Source organism: Chelonia mydas, chromosome 1 (assembly GCF_015237465.2).
Source record: "Chelonia mydas isolate rCheMyd1 chromosome 1, rCheMyd1.pri.v2, whole genome shotgun sequence".
In the NCBI taxonomy this organism is placed as follows: Eukaryota; Metazoa; Chordata; order Testudines; family Cheloniidae; genus Chelonia; species Chelonia mydas.
This window is the reverse complement of record NC_057849.1, coordinates 71,763,739-71,789,949: the sequence shown is the minus strand read 5'-3', so window position 1 is coordinate 71,789,949 and position 26,211 is coordinate 71,763,739.

Sequence of the window (26,211 nt, the reverse complement as noted above, 5' to 3'; positions counted from 1 at the left end):
TTGCTAGTTGGTTTCTGAGTACACCTTCCAGATTGGGTCCAATTCAAAATTTGGCCAGAGGAGGGGTAGTAGTGCATACCTTGCACTTTTTAGCCCAGTGGTAAGACCACTTGTCTGGGATGTGGGAGACCCAGGTTCAATTTCTCCGTCTCTACCAGAGCTAGAGATTGAGAGGAGTAGAACAGGAGGTCTCTCCCCTTTTAGGAAAGTGCTGTAACCACTGAGCTTTGGGATACGCTGATGTGAGGCTCTCTCAGTCTCTCCTGTTGAAGCTGTTCCTCTATGGATAAATAATGAAAGAGTGATTGGAGCAGGCAGACCCAGGGCTTCCCACCTCCCAAGATGGGTGTGCTAACCACTGGATTACAAAGTGATTCCCTTGCTCTTTCATCCAATGACCATTCCACAGTGTATAAATACTTAAATAGCCATTGAGTGAGTGAGAGTGACTCTGGTTCAGTTGTTAGGGCACTCACCTGAGCGATGGGAGACCCTGGGTCCACTTCCCTGGCTCCAATCAATCTTTCATTATTCAGCCACAATCGAAAACCTTCAACAGGGGAGGTTGAGAGAGCTCCACTTCAGAATATTCCATACCTCAATGGTTAAAGCACTCTCCTGAGAGTTATGAGAGACCCCTGTTCAAATCTTTTCTCCATGAGTCAGAGCGGGGAATTGAACCAGCATTGTCCATATCCCCAGTGAGTAGTCTAACCCCGAGGCTAAATTCACAAGACGAGTGATGATACTTCCTCTGGCCATTTTGTGTGGACTGAAGAAGGTTCTGAAGTAATTTTCTCAAACAGTTTAGGCACCTAAGCCACCTGATTCTCTAGGAGGTGGGTTCATATTCATGAAATGAAAGCAAAGATAGGAGCCTCCCTGCCTCTCAAACTTGGGCACATATCTCCGAGAGATGAGTGGGACTTAACACACAACACTGTCATTGGCATCTCCCATTGGCTAGCTTAGATGTCTCCATGCCTAGTATGCTGCCTTTTGTGGATAACATTCTAAGGCATCTATCTCTGCCCAGTCACTATATAGGGAGACTAACTTAGCTTTGAGGATAGCAGTGTTATTCCTGTGATTTTTCTAGGTGCTAAAAGATAGGCATTGCAATGGTGAGCGTAGGGCACCCAAGTCCCTTTGTAGATCCCACCTCAAGGTCTTAAGTAGAGCTGCAAAGAAGACAAGGTGAAGGGACAAGAGGATCATGGTACCTTGGCAGGGAAGAGCAAGTCTCTGCTGAGGTCTGAGTCCTTATCCCACAGCTTATGTTTCGGCCATGCAAAGAAGCATGGCAGAATGCTGGTTATCTGACGGTTTCAGGTGCCTCAAGAGACCTTTGTACATTCAGAAGTGCTGACCCAATAATGAAAGTAAGGCTGTATGACACCAAGTTATCCCTGCCTACCAGGGAAAGAAAGGCCTAAGACTGGAGTGTATATTTACACTACACGTTAGCAAGAGCCAGATCCCAGTTAAGGTCACCTTTTCTCAGACACACCCATTCTCTGCCCACATCCTCCCCTTTTTTACCTTGCTTTCCTGCAGTTAAAGGAGTGAGAATACAAAGGCCTCGAGACTTACTATGGTTCTGTGCAAAGCATAGCATTTAATGTTGTTTGTGCCTATGCATATGCAATCACACTTCCACCGGTGCACAAAAACCTGATGCACACTGTTAGGCACCATGTTCAAGGCTTTAAAGTAGTATAATCTTGGTCTTGATCTTTATTTAAAGTTATCTCTGATGCCTCTTCCAGTTCCTTAAATTTTAACTGAAAAATTGTTTAGTGTATATACATCTTACTTTTGAAGTCCAAAATACTTTTTCATCATTCATCCAGAATGAAAATAAAATAAATTTTAAAATAAAATTGTTTACATTACTTTCTACTTATTTACTTGCCAGGACCTGACTTTGGGCCTTTAGGGTTTCCCTTGCTACAGATGATGGAATCATTTAATGCCAAAAGAACTCTTAAGGAAAGCAGCTCCTTGCCCTGTTTTAGGTACTGATTGGGTCACCAACATTTGCTAAAGAAGCACATTCACTTAAGGATCTGAGCAAAGGTCTTGTTAAACAAAAGTTTCTTCCTTTCCCTTTTAGTGTTCTACCTGGTTTCTTCCTTCTGCTCTGGTGAAACATTTTCAGAGCATCTTCTTTGCTAACTGCTCTGAAACAGCTATTCTCACAAAGTTCAGTGAGATAATAGCTTTCTTAGCAAGCAAAAATAGAGATAAAAAATTCTGTTCCACTTGAAAATATTATGAAATCTACTGCACAGATGGGCTGAAAGTTTAATTACAGCAACATATGAGTGTCAGAGACATCATTGTTCTCTCAGCAATTGGAGACACAGCAACAAAAATATCCGTCAGGAAAGAACTCCACAGATATGTATCAAATATGATTAAAAAACAGATGCTATTCTATTTATGTAATCAACATTCAAAAGCTTTGCAGTGTCTTGACATGGACATTTATAGTTCTCTAATTTAATTTGATATTTTTGAGACTTTCTTTAAATAATACTACCCAAAAAAATACAATGTGCTGTGGTCCAATTAATGATGTAATTCATGCTGATTCAGTTTGGTGCTCTGTCTCCCTCTAGTGGCTGGGCCACCCACAGAAGTAGCTCAGGCACTAGAGATTCCTGCTCTTAGCACGAGAGGTCCAGCATGTAATCCCCACTGCCTATGGTCCTCCCAGGGATGTTACATTGCAATGGCATGAATGATGGCCACCTATTTACAGATACTGTATCAATATAGAATAAATAGGGGATTGTATCTTGACAGTCAAACATTTGTGATGGACTGTGATGGATTTGGAGTTGCCTGGAATAATTTGTGAAAACTGTATCTTGACTGGGTTATTGTAGTGTTTACTATATGCATATATTGAGTTAATTTGTTAACAGATGTGTTAGGAAATGCACCCAGGAAATTGGGGTGGATCTGACATTCAGTTCTCCACAAATGATTAATTTGCAATGCAAGAGCCTTCTGATTTTAAATCCACCTCCAGCACCCTGATGAGCTTCTCAAACTGGTTTTAGCAGGCTCAGAAAATACCAGAGAACAAAACTTTGACTGGATTTAATGGGAAGTCCCTGAAGGACAGGGGAGTAGGCAGACTGTTGGGCTCTATAGTCTAGATCAATGGTCCCCAAACTTTTTAAGTTGCACCACCCCTTATCCCTAATAAAATCTGGAGCTGTGGTTGGAAGCCAGGGCCAGGAGTGGGACTGGAACTGCGGCTGAGGCCACGGCAGGGAGCAAGACTGAGATTGGGGCCGCGACTGGGAGTGGGGCCTGGAGTCTGGGGCTGTGGTCAGGAATGGGGCTAGCTCTGAAGAGAGAGGGCAGCAAAAGTGAATGGGTTTCAGGCATCTGCTGGAGAGACTAAGAGAAACCTGCAGGAATCTCCTTAGCAACAGACTGGGAATAACTCAAGGGAGAAAAGGACTGGAGAGTACTGCTCCACAATACATGACTGCAAGACGGCAAAGATGGAAAGTAGCCAGGGAACCAGCAAGGGATCAGAAGAAAGAGACATTAGCTGCTTATCACCAGGACACTAGGGTGGAGGAGGCATGCTTGGATTCCCCCAACCACCACCTCACAGAAGAGATTGTGTAAGCCTTTGGAAAGGGACAAGGACTGTTAAGCCAGGGCTGGGGCTGAAGGAGTGCTATGAGGTCACCGAGACTTTGAGTTTTTGTATGGACCTTTTTGGTTACCCCTGAAAATGACTGAACTGAAAAGTGATCTGGCTGGAGTGCTAGGATATGGGATATACAGGATATAGCAGCTGCTTACTCCTGGGGGAATTCTACATCACTATATGTGCACAAAATTCATGTTCCCCACAGATTTCTTTGCTTCCCCGCAGAAAAATTGCTTCTGATGGGGAAGCAAAGGGAAGCTGCAGGAGTGGTCATACACCCCTCCCTGGCAGTGTAGGCAGGTTGGTTCGGGCACCCGGAGCAGCCAGTAGAGATGTAAATCATGGGACGTGGGGCTGGGCAGTCATACGCTTGTGAGAGAGAGAGAGAGAGACACTCTTTCTCTCGCTCGCTGTTGCGGGATGCTTGGCATGGAGGGGAAGCGCTTTCAGGTGTTTCTGAGGAGGTAGGCATGGGGCAGGCTTTGTCCCCTCAGGCAGAGCAGAATGTAGCATCCTGCCTGCTTACTGAATTGTTCCCATTGTCTTTGTGAATTCCCCCAGGAGTATAAAACAAGTATTAACTTTTTAAGGCTCCTTTACATTGCCAGAGTGGTGTAAAAGCCAGTGTGACCTTATAAATGTGTATGGTGCTTTAGTGATTAGAACTGGTCTACATTTTTGGACTAAAAGTTTCCTATCAAAATGTGCTCCATGAACTGTTTGCTACTGACCTTTCTGGAGATGGTCAGTAGCCAATATAAAGTCTGAGTTTGATTCACCAGCCCTCACTTGCTCTTCAGTTGCCCATGATGTAAATCTGAGCACATGGCTGCATATATTTGTTGACTAATTAGAAATAATGGGCCAAACCTAACTACATTACTATTAGGCAAGCATCCTCCAAGCTTCCCACTCCCATTCTCCATCCATTGTATTGTAGTTTAAATAAGTTACCTAAATAATGGAAACCAGTATGATTATATTGCATTATTTAATATGCAGGATTTTTTAGAATTTTAAAATATTGTGCACAGAATTTTTAATTTTTTGGTGTAGAATTCTCCCAGGAGAAATAACAGAACTAAAATGGTGGGAATAGGGCCAGTGGAGGAAAAGGATTCTGTCAATGCCACAACCTGATGCCAGGGGGCGCTCTGACAGCGAGGGCAACCACTTACAGTAACATATTCTAAAAGTGGTATCTTTTGAAGGGTATTTTCTTCTCCTTTTAAAATTGGTTTACAATTAACTAGGGGTATACCACAAATTATGTATAATAGCTCTAGGCCCAATTCTCCACTGCTTTATGCTTTGTCATCACTTATATCAATGCAAAATTGGTGTCACACTGGTGTAAAATTCTACCCCTGGGATTTTACACAAGTAAAAACGACTATAGAATCAGGCCTACTATATCTAAAATCTATTGAAGCACTCTGCACCCTGGGCCTTTAGTATTGGGAAATCCAAGATGAAGAGCCTTGGTCTAATATATATCACTTGTTTTGTGAACAGGCCAACTCACAATTAGCCTCTTTACATCCACTAAAAATGATAGCCCCAAATATTTTGATATGAGTTTGATTTGGAGACTACTATGAAAGCTTATATATTCTTTTTTATCAATTTCACCTGTTTAGACATTGGAGGATAGCATAGGGTGACTGGCAAGGCTAATATAGCAGGCTCAAAGGTCAGGGAGAGTTATGGGGGCAAATATGCTCTCAGTTCAGTTGAACCAATGTAAACCCAGCATTATTCCATTGGTCACAGTGACTGGATTTACAACAGTGTAAACAGAGCAGAAAGAGGTCAAAATTCCTTTTGTAAGCTGACTATTCCATTCCTGATCAAGACCCTAACTCAGCAAAGCTTTAGTTTTGTGCTTAATTTTAAGCACATGCTTAAATGCTTATTTTGTCCATGCAATTTACTTAAGTGCTTCCATGAATAAATGGAGTTAATCATGTACTTAAAGTTAAGCACAAATGCTTCACTGAAAGGGCCACTTCACTCTTACCCCAGCCATCTCTCTATTCTCAAACACAAACATTTTGTATAGTGGTGACCACATTATGTCCGGGGTACTCTCATGGCCCAATCACTTTCAGCTAGCAGAACAAATGGAACTGCTATAACTAATTTGTCTCCTTTACCTGGACCTGTAGGGCCGGGGCTTCTTATAATAATTCTTAATTACTCATTGCTAGGAAGGAAAATATAAAGCACATATAGATGGCAAACATTTAACCTCTCATGTCATCAGGCTCTGTCGTCTTGTTCTGAAGAGATTTTTTTTTTTAGCTGTGAAGTGTACATAGATTGTACAAAAACAACTTCAACTTTTTTGAAGCTGTATGCACTTCAGACCAGTAGCAGTCTAGTCAGAATGTGATTGCAACTCTTCTGCTTTAAATAGCTTCAGTGGAAGGTGATGGGAAGGAAAAATTGCTTGAACAAATTTATCTCCCAACTGTTCCTCAAATGGTACAAAGTGACATTGGCAGTGTGTAGAGGGTGCTGCCTGTTATCTGTGCTTAATAACATCTCTCACTGGCACCCATTCAGCTGCCACTTAGCACAAAGCCATGTCTGCATGACATTTAAAGGGTCTGCATTAATACGCCCAGCCAATCAATGATTTCTGCCCCTTCCACAAGGACACTGGTCTGTTACCATTACTAGATGCTGTCAACAGAAAATGACACAGGAGTCACAAAAGGTAAAAGATGTCAATTTAATCAGAGAGCAGACAAAAAGGCAAACAATGCTGCCCTGGATAGAAGTGTAACAAGCAGACTCAGAGGCTGTCATAAGCCACATTCGGTAGGTCCCAGTGAAACCAGATTGAAATTCAATGATACGAAATCCAGCAATGTGACACAGAGGATGAGAACGGTTGTTTCCATTCAATTAAAATCAGTGACTGCTGTTGGCATAAAGTTTGACAAAATCTGAGAGACCTTCAACTGAAGGTCAAACTATTTCCCTTCTAAATTACAAGAAACAGAAGCAAATCGGTTAGTGTAATGATTACCTAATAAAAACTTAGAAATTTCCTTTCCTATACTAAGTTAAATACAACTCTATAAGGCATGGAGGCCATCCCATTGCACAGAAATGAAAGTATTTCTATACTTCTAAAAATGTATGGTAACATGTCTGATTTTTATTTTTGGAATCCATGCTTTCTTTTATATACATTTGTTCTATTGTGTAAAGACTTGTTGATTTTCAAACATATAAACACAAATAAATAACATGTAGTATCAGTACAGTATAGAATATATGGGCCAGATCCTCAGGTTGTGTAAATCAGCATAGTTGATCTGGCCTTATATGTGTGTAATATCTATGTTTGTAGTTTTGTGGTAGCCATGTTGGTGCCAGGATATGAGAGGGGCAAGCTGGGTGAGGTATCTTTTATTGCATAGATTCTCAACCTTTTTCTTTCTGAGTCCCCTCCTCTTCTCTCCCCACCCACATGCTATAAAAACTCCACAGCCCACTTGTGCCACAACAACTGTTTTTCTGCATATAAAAGCCAGGGCTGGGGTTAAGGGTTAGCAAGCAGGGCAATTGCTTAGGCCCCATGCCAGAGGAGGCCCCACGAAGCTAAGTTGCTCAGGCTTTGGCTTCAGCTCTGGGTGGCAGGGTTCAGGGTCCCAGGCTTCAGCCCTGCATGGCAGGGCTTTGGCTTTCTGCCCTGGGCCCCAGTGAATCTAATACCGGCCCTGCTTGCCAGACCCTCTGAAACCTGCTCGTGGCCCCTCATGGGGCCCCAGACCTCTGGTTGAGAACTGCTGTTTTATTTTACCAACAAAGATAGTATCTCACCCATCTTGTCTGTGTAATATAAATGAACTGTAGGCAACCACTACGAGAGGGGCCTCTGAACTTAACTGGGAGTGTTCCCATTGGGAAGATCTTGAGTGCTGCAGTCCAGCCGTGGAGACCACAGCACCCTTAATGCCTTGTGGAAGAGAGAGAGAGAGAGACTTCCACGTCCATGGGATGGAGGGAGAGCATGCAGTGGGTTCCATCTTCTGGGTGGGGAGCTGGGATCCTGGTCAGGGGAGTGGAGATTGCTTTGAGGAGCTCTGTCTAAGCCAGGAGCTGCTGCTGAGAGTCCACTGGGGCTTTGACCAAGTAGGGAGTCTCAGAGGCTATTGGTGGGTTTCACTGGAGTCGGGGCAGAGACTGTTGCTGTGCCCAGAACTGGCTGAGGTTAGCCTTTTATGCAGGCCATGTGAATAACCACCACCTTGTTTAGGAAAGTGCTTTCAAGGGAAGGGTGATAGCAGAGATTTTAAGGACTTACCTGAGTGTGAGAAGAGATGAAGTGGTTTTATCATGTAACCGGGATCCAAGGTTACTAACCTCTGCTTAAAACAATTCCCATCTTCAGAGGGGTTGTGCAGCTTGGAAAGATCTCAAGTTAGACATGCTCTGCTCCTATTTGTGTGGGCTGGACTGTTTTACTGGTCCAACAGAATGCTGTCCCTAACTTCAAGATCTTCAAGCGTGCCTACGCACACACATGTTTAGAATGTATACGCGGGGTGCAGTAAATTGTGACAGTGTAGATGTAAGTTGGTTAAGTTTCATTTACTTTTGTAACCTGTATTTACTAATTGATTTATTGAAATGCCCACTGCTGATTTAAATTGGTTGTGACATTTTAATTAATCTCAATCTGTTATGTTTTCAACTTGTTAAATAAAAGTGTGTAACTCAAACCTAAGTGAGTATTGGTTGTATGTTGTTTATAATTGGTACTTTTGAGTTAGACCCATTGCATAGATTAGCTCAGGTTTATTCCTGGAGAGTCCCAAGGCATGCCAGTGAGTGTGTACTGTGCCCAGCAAGGGGGAGGTACTGCCAAGATTAATATCCGTTATAGGAAGAGAACTGCAGTACAAGGGTGGATAGAGGATTCTTACTTATCTAACATCACCAGTGTGATATTCAGGATCTCCTTTACCGTTGACAACATCAGGCACACAAGTGAGTGTTTCCTGCTCCCAAGTAATGCAGAGAGGAAAGGGTGGGGAGGTTACAGAACATTTCATGTGTACATATCCAAAATACAAAATAGAAATGCAAAAATAAATATAAATTATGCTGAGTGTGGTGCTATAAGGATTTGATGTCAAAATGATGAACAAATGTACTATTAATTATCCTGGCAGTACATTTGCTAATGCATACAGACTTATATTAACAAATTCTGTGGATGATTTTTGTATGAAAATCCCTATTCAGTTTCCCCATCTTCAAATTGGAAATATATACACCCAGCTTCTTAGTGGGGTTTGTCAGGACTAGTGAATGTTTGCAAAGTGTTTTGCATATATGTGTTGCTTTTACCCTATAAATCACTGAATAATTGTTAACTATTACGCAGATCTTTTTGCTCAACTGCATTGCACTTGTTTGCAAAGACTGCTTCAAAAATAAACTAGAACAAGTCTAATCAAAATAGTTTTGAAAAGATATAAAGTGACATTGTTTTATGAGGGCAGGTGCTGCATGGTAATACTTCTGCAATAGTCTAGTGTCCTGCTGAGGAAAAACAGCTGGACTGTAATTTATGAATGAGGATCCTCTAACAAGCAAGACTGCTATCTTATATGCATAGTTGAACTGGTGCTAAGCCACAAGAACTTGTGCAAAGTAGACTCTTGCACTTCTGGAAGAACAACATTTCTACCCTGGTGATGGTGTTCCTTTCAGGTTGTGTGGAGCCCCTTGACAGTGAAGTGAGGTGATGCTGAAACTGCAGATAAAGAAATTGAACTTGTTCTGTAAAGCCAGTCTCTTCATTAGCCATTTAGTTTATTTGTGAACATGTATATTCTAGTTCATTTATGAATAACAAAAATTAATCCTAAACAAATACTATATGAGGATTTTAAAATTTCATGGTGAAAACCTCAAACATTAAAGCTGGTTGGAAAATTTCCCACGGAAAGTTTTTCCATTGGAAAATGCAGATTCAAGGAAAAGGTTTCATGGAAATATGTTGATTTTTTTAAATTAAATTTTGGAGTGGAATTTTGTTTAATATGACTCAATAGTACATTGTTTAATATAAAAAGGGAAGTGGCTTACTAATAAATAACAACTAATCTTACAATAAATCTGAGAGAGAAGAGTGAAAGAAAAAAATCTAAATATTCATCCTTGATGTAAATCAATTGACATAAACGGGGTTACACCAGGGATTAGTTTTGCTCCATAATTATACATGCAATATATAAGCACAATGTACTGTTACTGGTGTAAAATTAAAATATAAGAGCTATATATTATGTGCTGAGTTCATCTATTTCCATCTTTCTGACTAATTTCTTTTTAGGTAGCTACAAGTCATACAAGCTGCTGGTACAAGTCATACCCTCTCAAGGAAACACAAATTGCCTGTTGCCATACATTACAGTGCATGTGTTTTGGGCCACAATGTTTAATTCAGCCTTTATCATTTACATTTGTTCTGCTTGTCCTCTTACTTAGATTATGACATTTTAAATTATACTATTTTATAAGATTTTTATAAGTTTTTTTTTTTTTGCTTGCCACTAATTTCTTTACTAGTTTCCATGTTTTCCAATAAATCTCACTTTTACTGGACAGACCCTAGTGCTCATTTATTATTAGATAACTGATACTTCATTTCTAAACCACACACTAACATGTTGAAATTAATATGGATGTAACATTGAAGAAAGATGCTGAATAAAAACTAACAACCTTGAGGGTGATCATCAGCCATGTATCCCATGTTGTACATCTCTGTGTACGTGGATGATGGGAAATGGATTCTGTTTTTCTGATGGACAGCATTACTCAGGTGTATTCCTCACACAGAGTTCTTTTAAAAAGAATGTAATGGAAGTGTCTACACAATTTGCACATGTTTTCAGTGGTTGGAAAATAAAAGCAATTTGATCCCCTTGATAAAAGTGGAGTGCTCATACTGTTTCTATACGAGAAAAACATTGGCACTAGACTTGAAGGAACTGGTTGCCAGAGATTTGAGACATATGAACAAGCCTCTACAGGTTTGTGAACTCATTCCTATTTGCCTGCCAGACTTATAAGGAGAGTGAGCTTGAAAATCATGCCATTCAGTTATCGAGCTATCAGAATAGGGCTAACTCCTCTGAGCCCAAGTGCTAATGGAGCTACTGAAAATCTGAGATAACGTTCAGAGGAGTCAGGTCACAATAGGATCACATCGCACTATGACATTTTTTGTTTAGATTTTGGATGTGAGTTGATGCCTGAGTCTCAGTAAAGTTGAGCGGAGGAGATGGGAGAGCTTGGGCTGATCTATAAACCCATATACAAATCCCTGTAAATGCTTTGCACATTTTTTATTGTGGCAGACCCAGCATTTTTTGTCCAAAATGATCATTTCCACCAGTGAAAATAGCAACCAACAGTGCTCTTCACTTCTTCAGCAAGCGTGAACAGTTCATGAAGTCCAGGCCTTCTATGTCTCATAATAATAGAATATCAGGGTTGGAAGGGACCCAAGAAGGTCATCTAGTCTAACCCCCTGCTCAAAGCAGGACCAATCCCCAATTAAATCATCCCAGCCAGGGCTTTGTCAAGCCTGACCTTAAAAACTTCTAAGGAAGGAGATTCTACCACCTCCCTAGGTAACGCATTCCAGTGTTTCACCACCCTCCTGGTGAAAAAGTTTTTCCTAATATCCAACCTAAACCTCCCCCACTGCAACTTGAGACCATTACTCCTTGTCCTGTCATCTTCTACCACTGAGAATAGTCTAGAACCATCCTCTTTGGAACCACCTCTCAGGTAGTTGAAAGCAGCTATCAAATCCCCCCTCATTCTTCTCTTCTGCAGACTAAACAATCCCAGTTCCCTCAGCCTCTCCTCATAAGTAATGTGTTCCAGTCCCCTAATCATTTTTGTTGCCCTTCGCTGGACTCTCTCCAATTTCTCCACATCCTTCTTGTAGTGTGGGGCCCAAAACTGGACACAGTACTCCAGATGAGGCCTCACCAATGTCAAATAGAGGGGAACGATCACGTCCCTCGATCTGCTGGCTATGCCACTACTTATACATCCCAAAATGCCATTGGCCTTCTTGGCAACAAGGGCACACTGCTGACTCATATCCAGCTTCTCGTCCACTGTCACCCCTAGGTCCTTTTCTGCAGAACTGCTGCCTAGCCATTCGGTCCCTAGCCTGTAGCGGTGCATGGGATTCTTCTGTCCTAAGTGCAGGACTCTGCATTTGTCCTTGTTGAACCTCATCAGATTTCTTTTGGTCCAATCCTCCAATTTGTCTAGGTCCCTCTGTATCCTATCCCTACCTGCCACCGTATCTACCACTCCTCCTAGTTTAGTATCATCCGCAAATTTGCTGAGAGTGCAATCCACACCATCCTCCAGATCATTTATGAAGATATTGAACAAAACCAGCCCCAGGACCGACCCTTGGGGCACTCCACTTGGTACCGGCTGCCATCTAGACATGGAGCCATTGATCACTACCCGTTGAGCCTGACAATCTAGCCAACTTTCTACCCACCTTATAGTGCATTCATCCAGCCCATACTTCCTTAACTTGCTGACAAGAATACTGTGGGAGACCATGTCAAAAGCTTTGCTAAAGTCAGGAAACAATACATCCACTGCTTTCCCTTCATCCACAGAACCAGTAATCTCATCATAGAAGGTGATTAGATTAGTCAGGCATGACCTTCCCTTGGTGAATCCATGCTGACTGTTCCTGATCACTTTCCTCTCGTGTAAGTGCTTTAGGATTGATTCCTTGAGGACCTGCTCCATGATTTTTCCAGGGACTGAGGTGAGGCTGACTGGCCTGTAGTTCCCAGGATTCTCCTTCTTCCCTTTTTTAAAGATGGGCACTACATTAGCCTTTGTATGTATGTATAAGTATGGCTCAACATAAGAGTTGCACAATACGGCACAGAATAAATATAAGAAAGTAGACTAAAAGGTTTGATTCATTGCAGTGCAATTTATACTGCTGTGATCGAGTAGGGATTTATCCTGGAAGGAAGGGCAAGTTGTAATACCAACCACACCAATGCAGAGGAGGGCAGCTTTAAATTTTGGCAGGAACTCTATAAGAATCCTTCCAGCAGAGACTGTTTAGGACATCTGAATCTTTTGTATCACTCATACGCTCGGGCCCATCCCTCTCCTAGGGTGGCTCTGCCCAATTGGTAGGCTACACAAGCTATCACTGATGGGGCTGCTGTTGTGGGGTGCTTGCATCATTGTGTTCCCACTCCAGATAAACTTTCCACTGCCAGCAGCCTACAGTTTGGCTTATATTAGCAGAAGTCAGTGGATCTAAGCTGTGAACTTGAGTCAGATAAGTCCTTCCAGAGTCTTCATCTTCAGTTAATATTTTCACACAGACTCACTGTGAGCTAAATTTGCCAGCCTGCGTATCCCAGCATTAACCCTAAAATAGGAGATAAGTGATTACATCATGTAGAACCTCTCAGTTGCTATCCTGTCAAACCTCAGTTCTCCGCAATCCATCAGTTACCATTTATTTCATTTACCTCTCTTCCACCATCTGCAGTGGGGTTATAGAGAGACATGAAGGGAGTGGTGGTGAAGGGCCATGTGAGAGGCAGAGGGATACAGTTACTCAAGATATGAGGTAGAGGATTTTGACTGAGGGAGGTTGAGTGCAGGGTTACTAAAATTGTGTGGGTTGGCTCAGCAGAACGCCCAGCGCTTTTGCCCTGAGGCACTGGTGCTTGATGGGCTCCTTAGCAGCAAGTCTTCACCATGGGAAGCTGTTGATACACCAGTGCTTTGGCATAGAAATAGTCTGCTACTTGGTGTCCCGGAGACCAAGGAGGCAGCGGAAGAGGAGCCAATGGCTGTGCTCCAAAGTATTGATGCTTAAAGGTCTCCCCACAGTATGTGAAAGAATGAAAGAAAACTAGCATCACTGGCAGGAGCATATAGTGAGGCCAAGTGGCCTCCCTCTGGACTTGAGAACAAGGGACCACCACACTCCCCCTGATGGGTATCCTGCCCTCCTTTTCAGAAGTACCAGGGCTAGGCCAACTCTGACTGAAACCATTCCTGGACATTTTTTTCCCCAACATGATGTAACGTCATTTTCTTAAAATATCCTATTAAAATCTCCCAGATTGCTTTCAATAGTCACCAGCAGACTGATGCCAATTCCGGGAGACTCCAGGCCAATTCTGAAAGGTTGCAAACCCTAACCAGGGTGGGACAAGAAGTATAAAGGGAGGGCTCTGCAGCTCAGCTGAGTGGAAGCCAGGGAAGAAGATGGATGTCTCCCCTCCACTGCAGAACCTTGGAGCTGAACCAGTGCTGTGCAGCGCTCTGCCCCCAGAGGAGATTGACTCTGGAGAAGAGTTGCGGGGACTGTGGTCCACTATGTACCCAGGGGAGCCAGAGGGCTTGTGGACTACAGACTGCTCTGCCCAGACTGTGGTAGGAAGTAGCCCAGAGAAAACAGTCCGGTTTTGTTGCTGGAGCATGAGTAAGCGTGTTTTGACTGGCCCCTGCCTCCCCCCGCTGACCCAGTGGCAGACCACTCCACCAAGGTTAGGACCCTGGGCTGGGTGGACTCTGGTGGGCCTGTGTCCCCCTACCCTCTGCCACCCACCCGGACTGGCAGCTTCCCCGCCGTAGGCCAAGAGTCCTGCCCTTGCCTGCGGTCTGCCCGAGTTAAGATGCCGGGCCCTTTGTTTCTCCTCCCTGTCTGAGAATCAGGGCATGCTAGACTCTTAACTGTTGTCAGCCCCATCCAGGGGCATATGGGCTAAAGCCTGCTTATGCTCTGCCCTGCCCAGAGGTCCAGAATCCAAGACTGTGTGTTTGCTAGCTGCCTTAGCCGGAAGGCTCAGACTAAAACCTGCTCTGCCCCCACCCAAAAGGACCCAGGAATTCCCCTTATAGACTGTTAATTGCTGTTTGCCCCAGGAGACTGTGGGCTAAAGACAGACTACTGCTCAGCCCTGCCCAAGAATTCCAGACTATTAAGGGCCGTTTGCCTCTGCTAGGAGGCTACTGGAGGTAGACTGCTTACTGCTCAGCCCCCAGTGTGGCGGAATGGCCTCCCTCCCCACTTGAGAGTGAGGGACCACTACAGAGCACTTCAAATATTGACACCTCTGTGCAAAGACATTGGGCCCCATCCCACCTTAGCCCCCTGCACAGCTGCAACCCTCTCCCAAAATTGCCTCTCAGGCTTCTCCCCTATCTGCACATCCCTGCTAAAAAAAATCCTATCTCCCTAAAATTATGCTCAACCTTTTATACTCCCAAATCCCATCCACATCCATATTCACTCCCAATAGCCCTTCAGAGCCCTATCTCTATGCCAGAGCCCAGTATCCATAACCTTTCTGCCCAGCCTGCCTCTCTGGATTACTAGCTGTATGTTCAGAAAAGAGCTGGTGAGTCAGGAAGACAGGCTGCTGCATCAGAAAGTGCAAGTAGCTGACTGATCTGAGCAGTTTGAGGGTCTAATCTTGTGACTAAAACACGTTATCTGAATTAGGGGAATAACTCTTGGTGTCTGCGGTGGTATCAAACCATGGGGAGACTTGGTTTTGATAGATAAACACATAAACTGTGAAAACAGGACAAGTTTTCAAAGTGGGAACATATTTGAATGATGCCTCTGCAAATGATAGTAAATGTTGCATGGAAAACCTGTTTAGCCTGTGAAGACTTATTTTGTCAAATATGGAGACTAATTTTAGGCACTGAGGGCATAGTTGTGGCTTTGCCATGAGTTCTGTGCAAGGGGCAATTAGTTGTTGAGAGACGCAGTCTGTCTCCCACTTTCCCCATTTCCCAAGTCTGCAGAGGAAATACAGCGTGCCAAGCCCCCACACTTCCCCTTAATGGGCAGGTAAAGCTATGCTAGCCAGCCTATTGAGGGGTGGAGTCTTGGATCTCTGACCAGCTCCACTCACTTTTGCTGTAAGGGATAGGGACATAGCAACCCCATGGAGACTGCTGTCTGCTTACTATCCAGGTAATCACCAAAAAGGAGTAAGGGAGGTCATTATGCTTCCGTCTTGCTTTATCTTGCTGTGCAAGCTGGGCAACCATCTGGCCCTAAAGTGTGAAAAAAGAGATTTTAGTCTTGCTTTCAGTGCAAATCTCAACAGACCCTTAACGATGGAGTTACAACAGACATCCCCATAATACTGTGACTTACTATAAGTACATTTCTGTTGTGTCTTCAAAGCATACCATTCAAAAGTCCAGTCTGTGGTTAGCTGTGCTGAAATCTGTAGAATGAGTTGTATTTCATTTTCAGAGCATAACATTCAATGACCCATACATTAATATAACCTAGAGATACGTTTAAAAAAAAAAATTCTGATCTGATCTCCGTTGTGGCATTTTTGCAGACTGTGATTTTCTGCATAGAAAATCATATTGAAATATAGGGAAATAAAAAGACATTTCAAAACCTCTGGTACAATAGATTAAATATTTTGTCTCTTTTCAAATGAAAAACTGATGTAGTCTGTGGGTTGCTATTTCCCAAGCCTATGGCATTTCTCCGGAAAATAGGACCATATGAAGGAATGTTATAGGAGGATAGTTAAACAATAAAGAACCAATATACAAATATCTCTGAGGGATGACCCAGGCATCCATGTGGAACCCCATTGATTTCAGTGTGGCTATGTGGGTGCAAACATCGGCCCACACAGATCCTTATAGGATGGGGGCCTAAGATTCAGCTGGCTATGTGGTATTTTTGATTATGGTACACCTCAGTGACACAAGAAGTCATGAGGTGAAGCCAGTAGTCTCCAACACACCCATGTTGTGCCTTAATCCAACACTACTGCATGGGTAATTCATACTTTTAATGTTACAAATATTTTAACTATATATTTTTATGCCATGAAGTGTAGAGTCAAGGAGACATTTTGAAATGGTTGTGTCAGTTTTAACAAACCTGTATGTACAACTATATTTAATTGTACAGCTTTTCTGCTTGTGCAAAAGGGCCATTAAAACATAGGGGCCTGGAGTTTCCAGTGACACAACTTGTATTATCTATGCAAACTGTGTCAAGGACAATGGGCATTTCTAGTTTTGTATCCTTCCTCCCCAACAAACTGTCCTGTATTCTACATAATTCCTTTATAGCATTATGTGACAGTCTATAAATGCTTCCCTGTCTCCTCTGGGGGCATTGGCACCCTAACACCCTACTCTGCTCAGACAAGGCTACCAACAAGATTTAATCATTCAGAGGCCTAGAAGGACCAGAAGGAGACACTGACCACTTGGGAGTCAGCAGACAAGTTAAGAAGTGTGATGGGCTGTACCTGTCCATTACAGCTCCTTTCTGGAGGCTCCACGGTCCTACTACTCCCCATCCCAAAAAGGAGTCAGCTGAGAGGAAAAAAGTAACAAGGTGATACTCCAAGCTTGCCTAGAGAGGACTCTCTGGAGCAGGCATTTTGGAAACCATAGAAACCTGGTCCTCCAAGGGCTAACAGGGCTAGCAACAGCCAATCAGGGCCCTGCTGGCCCAGATAAAAGGAGCTGCAGGGGCTTAGCAGGTCAGTTCCTGGCTGAGACCAGAGGTGTGAAGAAGGGTGCTCATCTCTGGCCATAGGATCCTAACAATCAGACAGAGTTTGTGGCTGATTGAACTTATTCTGAGATTGCAGAGGGAGAAGAACCTCAGGATACTGGACCAGAGATTGGGCTGGAGATAAAAGGGCCCAATAGAAAGAGGCACAGGGAACTAGCAGCAAAGGACTGAAGCAAAGACTATTTGGCTGCAGTGTACAGGGTCCCTGCGGTGCTGACTTTCTAATGTGCCAGGGGGGCGCTTGACTCCCTGGCTCTACCTCAAGCCCTGCCCCCACTCCACCTCTTCCCCCAAACCTCCACCCCTGCCCCACCTCTTCCCACCCTTGAGGGTTGGAAATACTGACCGCCAGTGAATGGGAAATCTTCTTGAGTATCAGGGATAGGTCCCTATGGTGTTGTACTGATGCTCTTATATACTGAAACAGGCGTTGAGCAATCTCTAATGAAGCTTTTTCATCTCCCATCTCAATATGTACAAGGAAAAAATTACTTGGGCTAGGAGAATGAAGAATAAGCATATATTTACTTTCACAAGAGGTTATAGTCTTCCTGATGTGGTTCCTTCTCTGTAGACTTATAGGTAAAATGGAGTTTCCAATAAATCATGCATAAAGAACTATTGATGCAGAAGAAGAGAAAAATCAAAGTCAGCAAAATAAGTTTTATTCATTAAATATAGGGTATAAAATCAGTAAGTGTATATATAAGGTATATATTGCTCTAAAGGAGAAAAGTTTGGCAGTTTTAAGGGGCCTGAACTCTTTCTTTGCTATCTTAAAGCTTACATCACTAGATACTAGTTATCCCAGGAATTGCTTGGTACCTTAGTAAATGCCATGATTGTTTGTTTGCTATTTATTTACTTACTTACAAATACTTCTGAATGTCCTAATGTTGTTTAAGCTTATTACCATCTTCCAGGTAATCATAACAGCTAATGGACAAGTCTATGAAGAATTAGGATCTGAGCTTGTATTAGACTAAATACCTTATCTATTTGTTGCAGTATGTTTTATTTGCTGTGATCTTTCTAACTGCCACGATAACATGCCTCAGTTTGTTATGCTGTGCTTACAAACCTATGTGTTATCCACTTCATATAATATCAGTGGTTAAGGCAAGAGGAAATGGAGGAATGGAAAAATCTAGGTCTTCCTGATACCATATGAGGGTATTAGTAACTCTGTATAAGATTATACTGAAGCTTAGTGACACACATTAGGAATAAGCAGTAGAAAGTTGGGAGAATTTGTATTAGCCAGTGCTTATCTAACGTTAACATTAGGTGCAGGGTGGGCGAGCTGAATTTCAATATCAGCACATGGTCCACCAGTCAGAACACCTGAAATTGCACTACTGCTCCAGTTAGATAAGAGAAGAACACCCAGTAAACGTTGCAATGGCGGGTGGGTGGTGCAAAATGACACTCATCTTTCTTTTCCACTACTCACTTCTTTATCTGAATTTTGGTTCCACCTGAAGCATAGCCTAGCTTTTAGAACCACTTGAACTCTGTAAGTTTTGAAACCCTTTGAATAATCTTTTTTTTTTCTTCAGCATATCAAAGAGGGATGATGACACATTTATATTCTGTTAAACAACCATACAGGAGCTATTACAATATGTATTTGTCATACAGCCTAGCTAATTGAAACATAAAGTGGAGATTATGCACATCAAAAACGCCTCTCCAGTGACTAAATTAATCCATGTTATTCAGAGTACAAACACAATGCTAGTGGTTCCTTTAAGAAAGCTGGCTTTCTAGATCAGTTAAACATCAAACACAACCACTTTGCACACCAAGTGCCTTCATAACAACCAAAATATGCTAGTCACACTTCATATCTCTTGTTATGGAAACTTTATTTAAAGACTTTGCTGACGCCTTGTGGAACACTTTGAAAAACCTCCTATTTCAAAATAATTCTGCAATTTTCACCATAATGAATTTCTTTTTCTGTATTCTTTTCCTGTTACTAGAATGCACCAAAATAGGATAAGTGCTTCTGGAGTATCCATCTGCTAACTCTTCCCCACCAGAAGTAATAATCACAATTACTCACTGACACACTGTGACAATTTAGAGAATGTGTCTAGGTACAATTTGTGAATTCTGGTTGATTTTATGAAATTGCTGCATCATGGAGTGCCTCAAAGCAAAGTGAGTCAGCCATGAATTAACATGGTCTGTGTCACCTGTCTCAGACCAGGGACAGTGGTCAATTTTGTTAAACCTTAATGGTCACCTATTCAGGTAGAAACACCTTAGGACAATAGGTTGACCAAAGCTAAGAGAACCAGTTTTCTCCAACTTTTCTTCAGGGTGCTATGGATTGAAAAGTCAAAAATCTTGTGACTTTCAGTCAATTTGCAAGAGTTGGCACCTCTGCATTCCCATTGGTGCTCGGAAAAGACTCTCCTAGCCCACTATTACCCCCAGGCTGGGAGAGCTGCCATTCTGTCTCCTCCATCTCTCATCCACATCACAATCCCCATGCTCCAATTCCTCTGCAATCCCTAAATCTGGCTCTTGCTCCCCCTCACTTTTCCCATCTCCATGCTCTGTGTCTCTGTTGCTCCTCAGAGACCCTGTGTTCTGTCCATCTCCCTGAACAAGTGACACCCATTTTGCCTGGGGGCATGCCTTCAATTGCATTGAAAACAGTGGCAGGTACCAGCCAGCTTTATTAAGGGCAGTCTTACTTCCAGATAGACTATAAGGAAATGTCAGCCATTTTGCTGGCTTCGGTCTGAGATAGTAGTCATTTGGAATGAGGGATTATTCCTGAATTGGCATCTTTCATCATGTTTTCATGAGACTAGTTAAAACACATCCCAAAGTTGCTGGAATTGATTAAAATCATGAGATTTGAGAATGCTGCTTTTGTAGCAGAGTGGTCCTGTTTAGTTTCAAGACCAGCCGAGGAAGGAAAAAGCTAGCTGACCTGGAGCAGAGAGGGACTTCATGATTCAGAAGAGGAGCTATGTGCAGGAGAGGCAGAACCTTGTCTCTTCAGAGGACTCTGCCCTAAACCAAAAGAACTCTGCAGGTTAGTGAGGAAAGTGAGGCAGGGAAATGCATTCAGGTATGTTTATTACTTTGTCTAGATCTGTGTCTCTCTTGTGCTAGCTAAGTGAAAAGTAATGATGTTTAGAATCCTGTGCAAAATCTATCTAGGTGTCTGTTTGCTCCAATTTCTCATATCGATGAAGAGCTAAATTGTAAATTCAGAGTCCACGAGGTTGGAGTTCTGAGAGGTGGGTGTGATTAGGATATAGGAGAGTCTGGAGGATGAGCACTGGTGATGGGAGCCTAAGATAGCTGGGCCACATAAATAAATTTATCTTATTCTCAATGTAACATTTATTGCAACTTTACATTTGTGAAATCCAGAAAAGGGAAGTCATGAAATACCACAAATTAAGGTTTTTATGGTAAAATTAATCCAGCCACACACATAGGGGAGATCATCAATTAATGGAGCTATGCCTATTTACCTCAGCTCAGTATCTGGCTCCATATGATGTGTAATGTGTTCCTGTTTTCCTTGTCAATGTATTCTTTCATGGCTTATATTAAATTTGTAAAATACAATATGCAGGGTCTGCAATGGGGCCATGTTAATGTTGTATCAGAGTAGCAGCCGTGTTAGTGTGTATTCACAAAAGAAAAGGAGTACTTGTGGCACCTTAGAGACTAACAAATTTATTTGAGCATAAGCTTTCGTGAGCTACAGCTCACTTCATCAGATGCATGAAGTGAGCTGTAGCTCAGGAAAGCTTATGCTCAAATAAATTTGTTAGTCTCTAAGGTGCCACAAGTACTTCTTTTCTTTTGTTAATGTTGTAGAAACCTTACTTTATGATGGAATTTCATTACACATCTGTGGTCAATTTCTTTACCAGGTTGTTGTGCTCAGTTTGTGTCTGCATATAATCAACAAGTAAGAGAGAATGGACAACACAGGAAAAGTAGTAAAATAAAATATTTAAAAGATGGCCAAAGATATCCCAAAAGGGAAGTCAGGTAATTTCCCTACAAATCAGATGTTAAAGGGCCTAAACATGGGTGGTGGTGGCGGGCGTGTGAGCAGAAGTGAGAACTCTTTTGGCTATGAAAGCTTATTCAGGTGAGCTGTATATTAATGGTTATGATCTTTTTTTATACTAATCAACGAAGTATGGAGAGGCTTGTTGTAGCTCCAGAGTTAAGGCTAAACTTTGCACTTGAAACAGGAATCCATATGATTTATGTGGGGGGAAATGCAGCATTCCCCAAAATTACCGCAGTTATTGTTTACGTTTAGAATGAATTTTCTGAGAATTTAAAAGTAAATGCGGTAATTAGTTTATGAGCTGAAATTAATTTAAAAATGGGCCCTTTAAGACATCCAGCATCTTGTGTCAGAGCATTATATAGATACACCCACCTATGTGTGTCTCAAAAGATCTGAGTAACAAATAAAGTTGGGCTTGTCTACACTGTGGGGATGTGAATTGCAAAGCACAAAAGTGTTGCTCTCTAACTACGCCATGTGGATACTGCTGGCATGAACTAAACGGTACCTACATTACATTAACATAGTTCTCTTTCAAACACTTTGGCGCACTCTGCAGTTCACAACACCATAGTCTGCAATGACGCACAGTATAGACATAGCATTAGATCCTTCAAACTTGCCACATAGTTAAAACTCTCTGAAATCGTGTACATGGAGTATATTTGAAGGTTGCGTTTAACATTTAATGGGCTTTTCTTAAGTGAAAGTTTCTCCTTCAGCTGAGGCTGGAGAAAAATGTTCTACTTCAGAGAATTTCATGAAGAATGGCTACTATCGTGATAGCCACCACTATTGAAGTATTTACATCATCCCTGTAATTTAGATCACTGTAAATTATTGATATGTTCTCACATCCTTAACACCATCCTAGCTTTTGTCTGGAAATAGTAATTAAATACGGATCCAACACCTATTTGTGTCAGTGGAAATGCTCTCATTCACTTCAGTGGAGAGTTGGATTAGGCATTAAAGGACAGTGTGATCTGTGAATGTGGAAGGAAAAGGGAGAGAAAATGAGAAAGGGTTGTCTGCTCTTTCTGCATTAGGGAATGGAAGGGTGAGATGAGACATATTTCTGAGCTGAAGGTTTTCTGCCTTAGATCTGTTTAGACAGAATCTGATGTTTCATGTGCTTATGCCAACTTCTATTTCATTTCTATATTTCTTTTGTACTGTCTGAAAGTTTGTTGTGAATATCAATATACAGCTTCTTATCTGAGTTCAAAGAGAGAGCAGGAGTCTTTGTGAGTATGTGCATGGTGTAAAAGATATAGATTACTCAAGTCCTTAAACCCATAACAGTCCCATTTGATTGGGGATAGGGGAGGGGACAAGCTATTGGGCTTCTGAGCTGAATATCAGAGAAACAGTACAGTAGTTTAACCCACTTTGCAGATTTGGACAATTAGAATGGTGATTTTTATGATAAATATATATTGCTGCTTTCTGCTGAAAACTTAGATCCACTTGTGTATAAGTTATTTATTAGAAGAAAGCTGGGTAAATATCACATTAATTAAAATGACTTGGCTTTTTCAGTTTTTGACATCGTGTACACTAGAAAGTATACTGCTTTAACCACAGTTCATTTATAATATGGGTATAAGGATACATATATTTAACTACATAAGTATAGCTAATGCCGTGTGCATGCAGTTATACCAGTATAAAGATGCTTTACACTAGGATAGCTGTTCATTTATGGGAAAGAGAATAAGCGATATCAGTCTAAGGCCCTGTCTACACTTTAAATTTAGATTGACATATCTATGTAATTCAGGGCCAGTCTACACTTAAAACACTGCATTGGTGCAGCCACACTGTTGCAGCTCTGCCACGGTAGCATTTTAATTAAGATGCTCCAAGCTGACAGGTGAGAGCTCTTCTGTCAGGGTAGTTAATCCAGATCCCTGCTAGTCAGTAGCTATGTTGGCAGGAGATGCTCTCCCACCCCCATAGTGCTGTCTACAACGGGAGTTAGGTCATTCAGAGGTGTGGATTTTTCACACCAATAAGCATCGTAGTTACCGATACAGGTGTCTAGTATAGAAAAGACCTTATAAAAATCCACATCCTTAAGCAATGTAGCTATGCCAGCCTAACCTCCACTGTAGATGCAGCCAGGTCAATGGAAGAGTGCTTCCCATCAACCTACCTACTGTCATGTGGGGAAGTGGTGTCCCAACAGAGATGGTGAAAAACTTCTGTCACTGTAGGCTGTATCTGCACTATGGGGTTATGCTGGCATAGCTACAGTGCTGGCATACCTATGCCTCTGTAGTCCTCGTACTCTAGAGGTGGCCTGAGGTATCTTTATACCTGTATAACTGCATCCACACTACTGGCTACATTGGTATGATTATATTGGTTTTAAAAAAAAATCACAGGTCTAACCAAAATAGTTATACTGGTACAACTGCAATATCACTGTATACAGTACAGTAGTCCAGGTGGACTTTGGGTCTGTTTTGCATAAATCATTTTCTTTTGCCCCCCTTCTGTCTAGAAAAGCAGGTTTCTTCTATAACTAAAGCTATACTTTCAAATATATAATTAAACATATAATGAAACTGCCGATCCACCTTGGTGTTTGTATGCTGAATAGTTTGTTTAATCATGGTAACTCTTAAATGGTTATTAGGCTCTGCAGTATGGCCTCATTACATAGTTTTGACATAAGTTCACACCTTCACTGGTATTGTGGCTGTCTGGCTAGTGGCAGGCTCGATAGGATAGCCTTCACTGTGCACATCAATACATTGCTATCTCTGAATCTGAGAGGGACTCATGCTTCACATTTAAACATGAACACTGATTCTGAGACTGAATCAAAAAACATAAAATCCACAGATTTCAAATACCACTTCAGCACCATCAGAGAAAGCATTCTTGTGACCCGATGGAAATAAATTTCAAGAATGCTTGGTCTAAGATTTCTGAAAGATGCTTTAGTCTCTTCTATGCTATGTGGTTAGGTTGTCTCAAGCAGGCCTTTCACCAAGAACTACTTGTAGCAGTGGGTCATTTTCTTAGCATGAGCGGACCTCATGATCCCTTTTTTCAGGAGGAACACTTTTTTGCAGAAGTGCTAACATTGTATTTGCACCTTCCACAATAGATGTTAAACTGTCTTCAGCTTTGGTCCAGTGTGACCTGTTGTCATCTGCAATCACCAGCAAAGAGACAATATACTAATGTAGATAGAGCTGATAAGTTCCTAGAACAGGGTGAATGTTTAAGGTGGCTGTTGTGAATAGTAACTTGACCATGGACAAAAGTTACCATGATGAAGACCACAGAATGGATGTATGCACAGATAATAGCTTATTAGGAAATTATTATTTTTCATTTGAAAAGTTTAGTTGAAAACTGACAGTTTTGTTTATTGACAAAAAATGGAGTTTTTATGAGGTTTTTTTTTCATGAAATTTCTGCTGAGGCAAAGCTGTTTTTCATTGGAAAAAAGTGTCAATGATGATTTTCAACCAACTCTAATTGGCAAATGGGATAAAGAGTGAATTTAAAAAAAAAAATAGGCAGTGGCACGTTTTCTTCTTTAGGAGTGCCACAGTTAGCCCATTAACTGCCCCCTGCCTGTCCCCTCCTGGTATCTGTGTGCATCATCTAAGGTAACAGGCCTCGCTATATTCACCTTGCTTGTGGAATCACACTAGTCTCAGACTGGGCCTTGGGATGCAGTCCCCTGTGTAACAACTGTGACTTCATAGCAGGTCCGATATCATTCAGCCCCGGTGATGCTCTTCCTTCGGGGAACTGTGACCACTTACAACAAACTATTATTTGTTTAGAACCAGAGCATTTCAGAGAAAATGTTTTGAAAACAGTCTATACACTTACCTGTCTTCCTAAGGTTTACCATCCCCTTGGAAGCTTGGGAGGCCCCGACTACTTTAGACACTTCCTGAGGACTTCTCTCTATATTCATGTCCATCTTCACCATGAAGAGCTTACTAACACTCGCCCCTCCCTCCCTCTCTCCCTCCCTCCCTCTCGAGAGTCTTTCTAAACATTTAGCATCCCTTTGATCTCTAGGCTCCCATGGTATGGTAAAATAGCTGTGTAATTTCAGCGGGAACCTAGAAGTAGTATCTTCATTGCTAATAGCTTGGCCATTATCTTTTAACTGCCCCCAAGTGTTTGTTAGGAGTCTGTTTATCAAGAGCTATTGTTGCCATCCTACTTGAGACAGCCTTGTGGCCTCAGGCTGTAAAGAGTAGGGAGCTTGCTACTATCATCTGTTGGTGAACAGGGAGAAATGGCCCAGGATTTCTTCAGAAGTTCCGGAGGGGCAAGGTTCCACAGGGGAAGGAGCTCTCTGCCAGCATCTGTTAGTGAGCAAGGGGAAATGACTGAATGTGCCAGGCCTCGTTTGCTGCTGACTACACCTGGCAGAAGGGCTTCACTTGTTTTTCCCACAGCCCCTTATTAAACTTCACAGGAAAGTCCACTTACCCAGTATAGGTATGCAGTGACGATCTCGCTAATTGGGTAACAGATAATATTCATAAAATTATTACAGATTATTAGATAGTATTCTTGATTAAGGAGAAAATGGAGGCTGTGAACAACTCTGAGTTAAAGGGTATGTCTACACTGCAGCTGGGCGCATGTTTCCCAGCACAAATAGATGAACATTATTAGCTCTGCTGTAGCTAGAATGCTAAACATAGCAGTGTAGCTGAGGGAGCATGGCCAGCAGCTTGGGCTAGCCACTTGAGTACAAACCTTGCCCAGACCCCTGGTATGTACTTGCATGACCTATTCTGTTATTTTTAGTGCACTACTCAAGCAGAGCCTAGCACATCT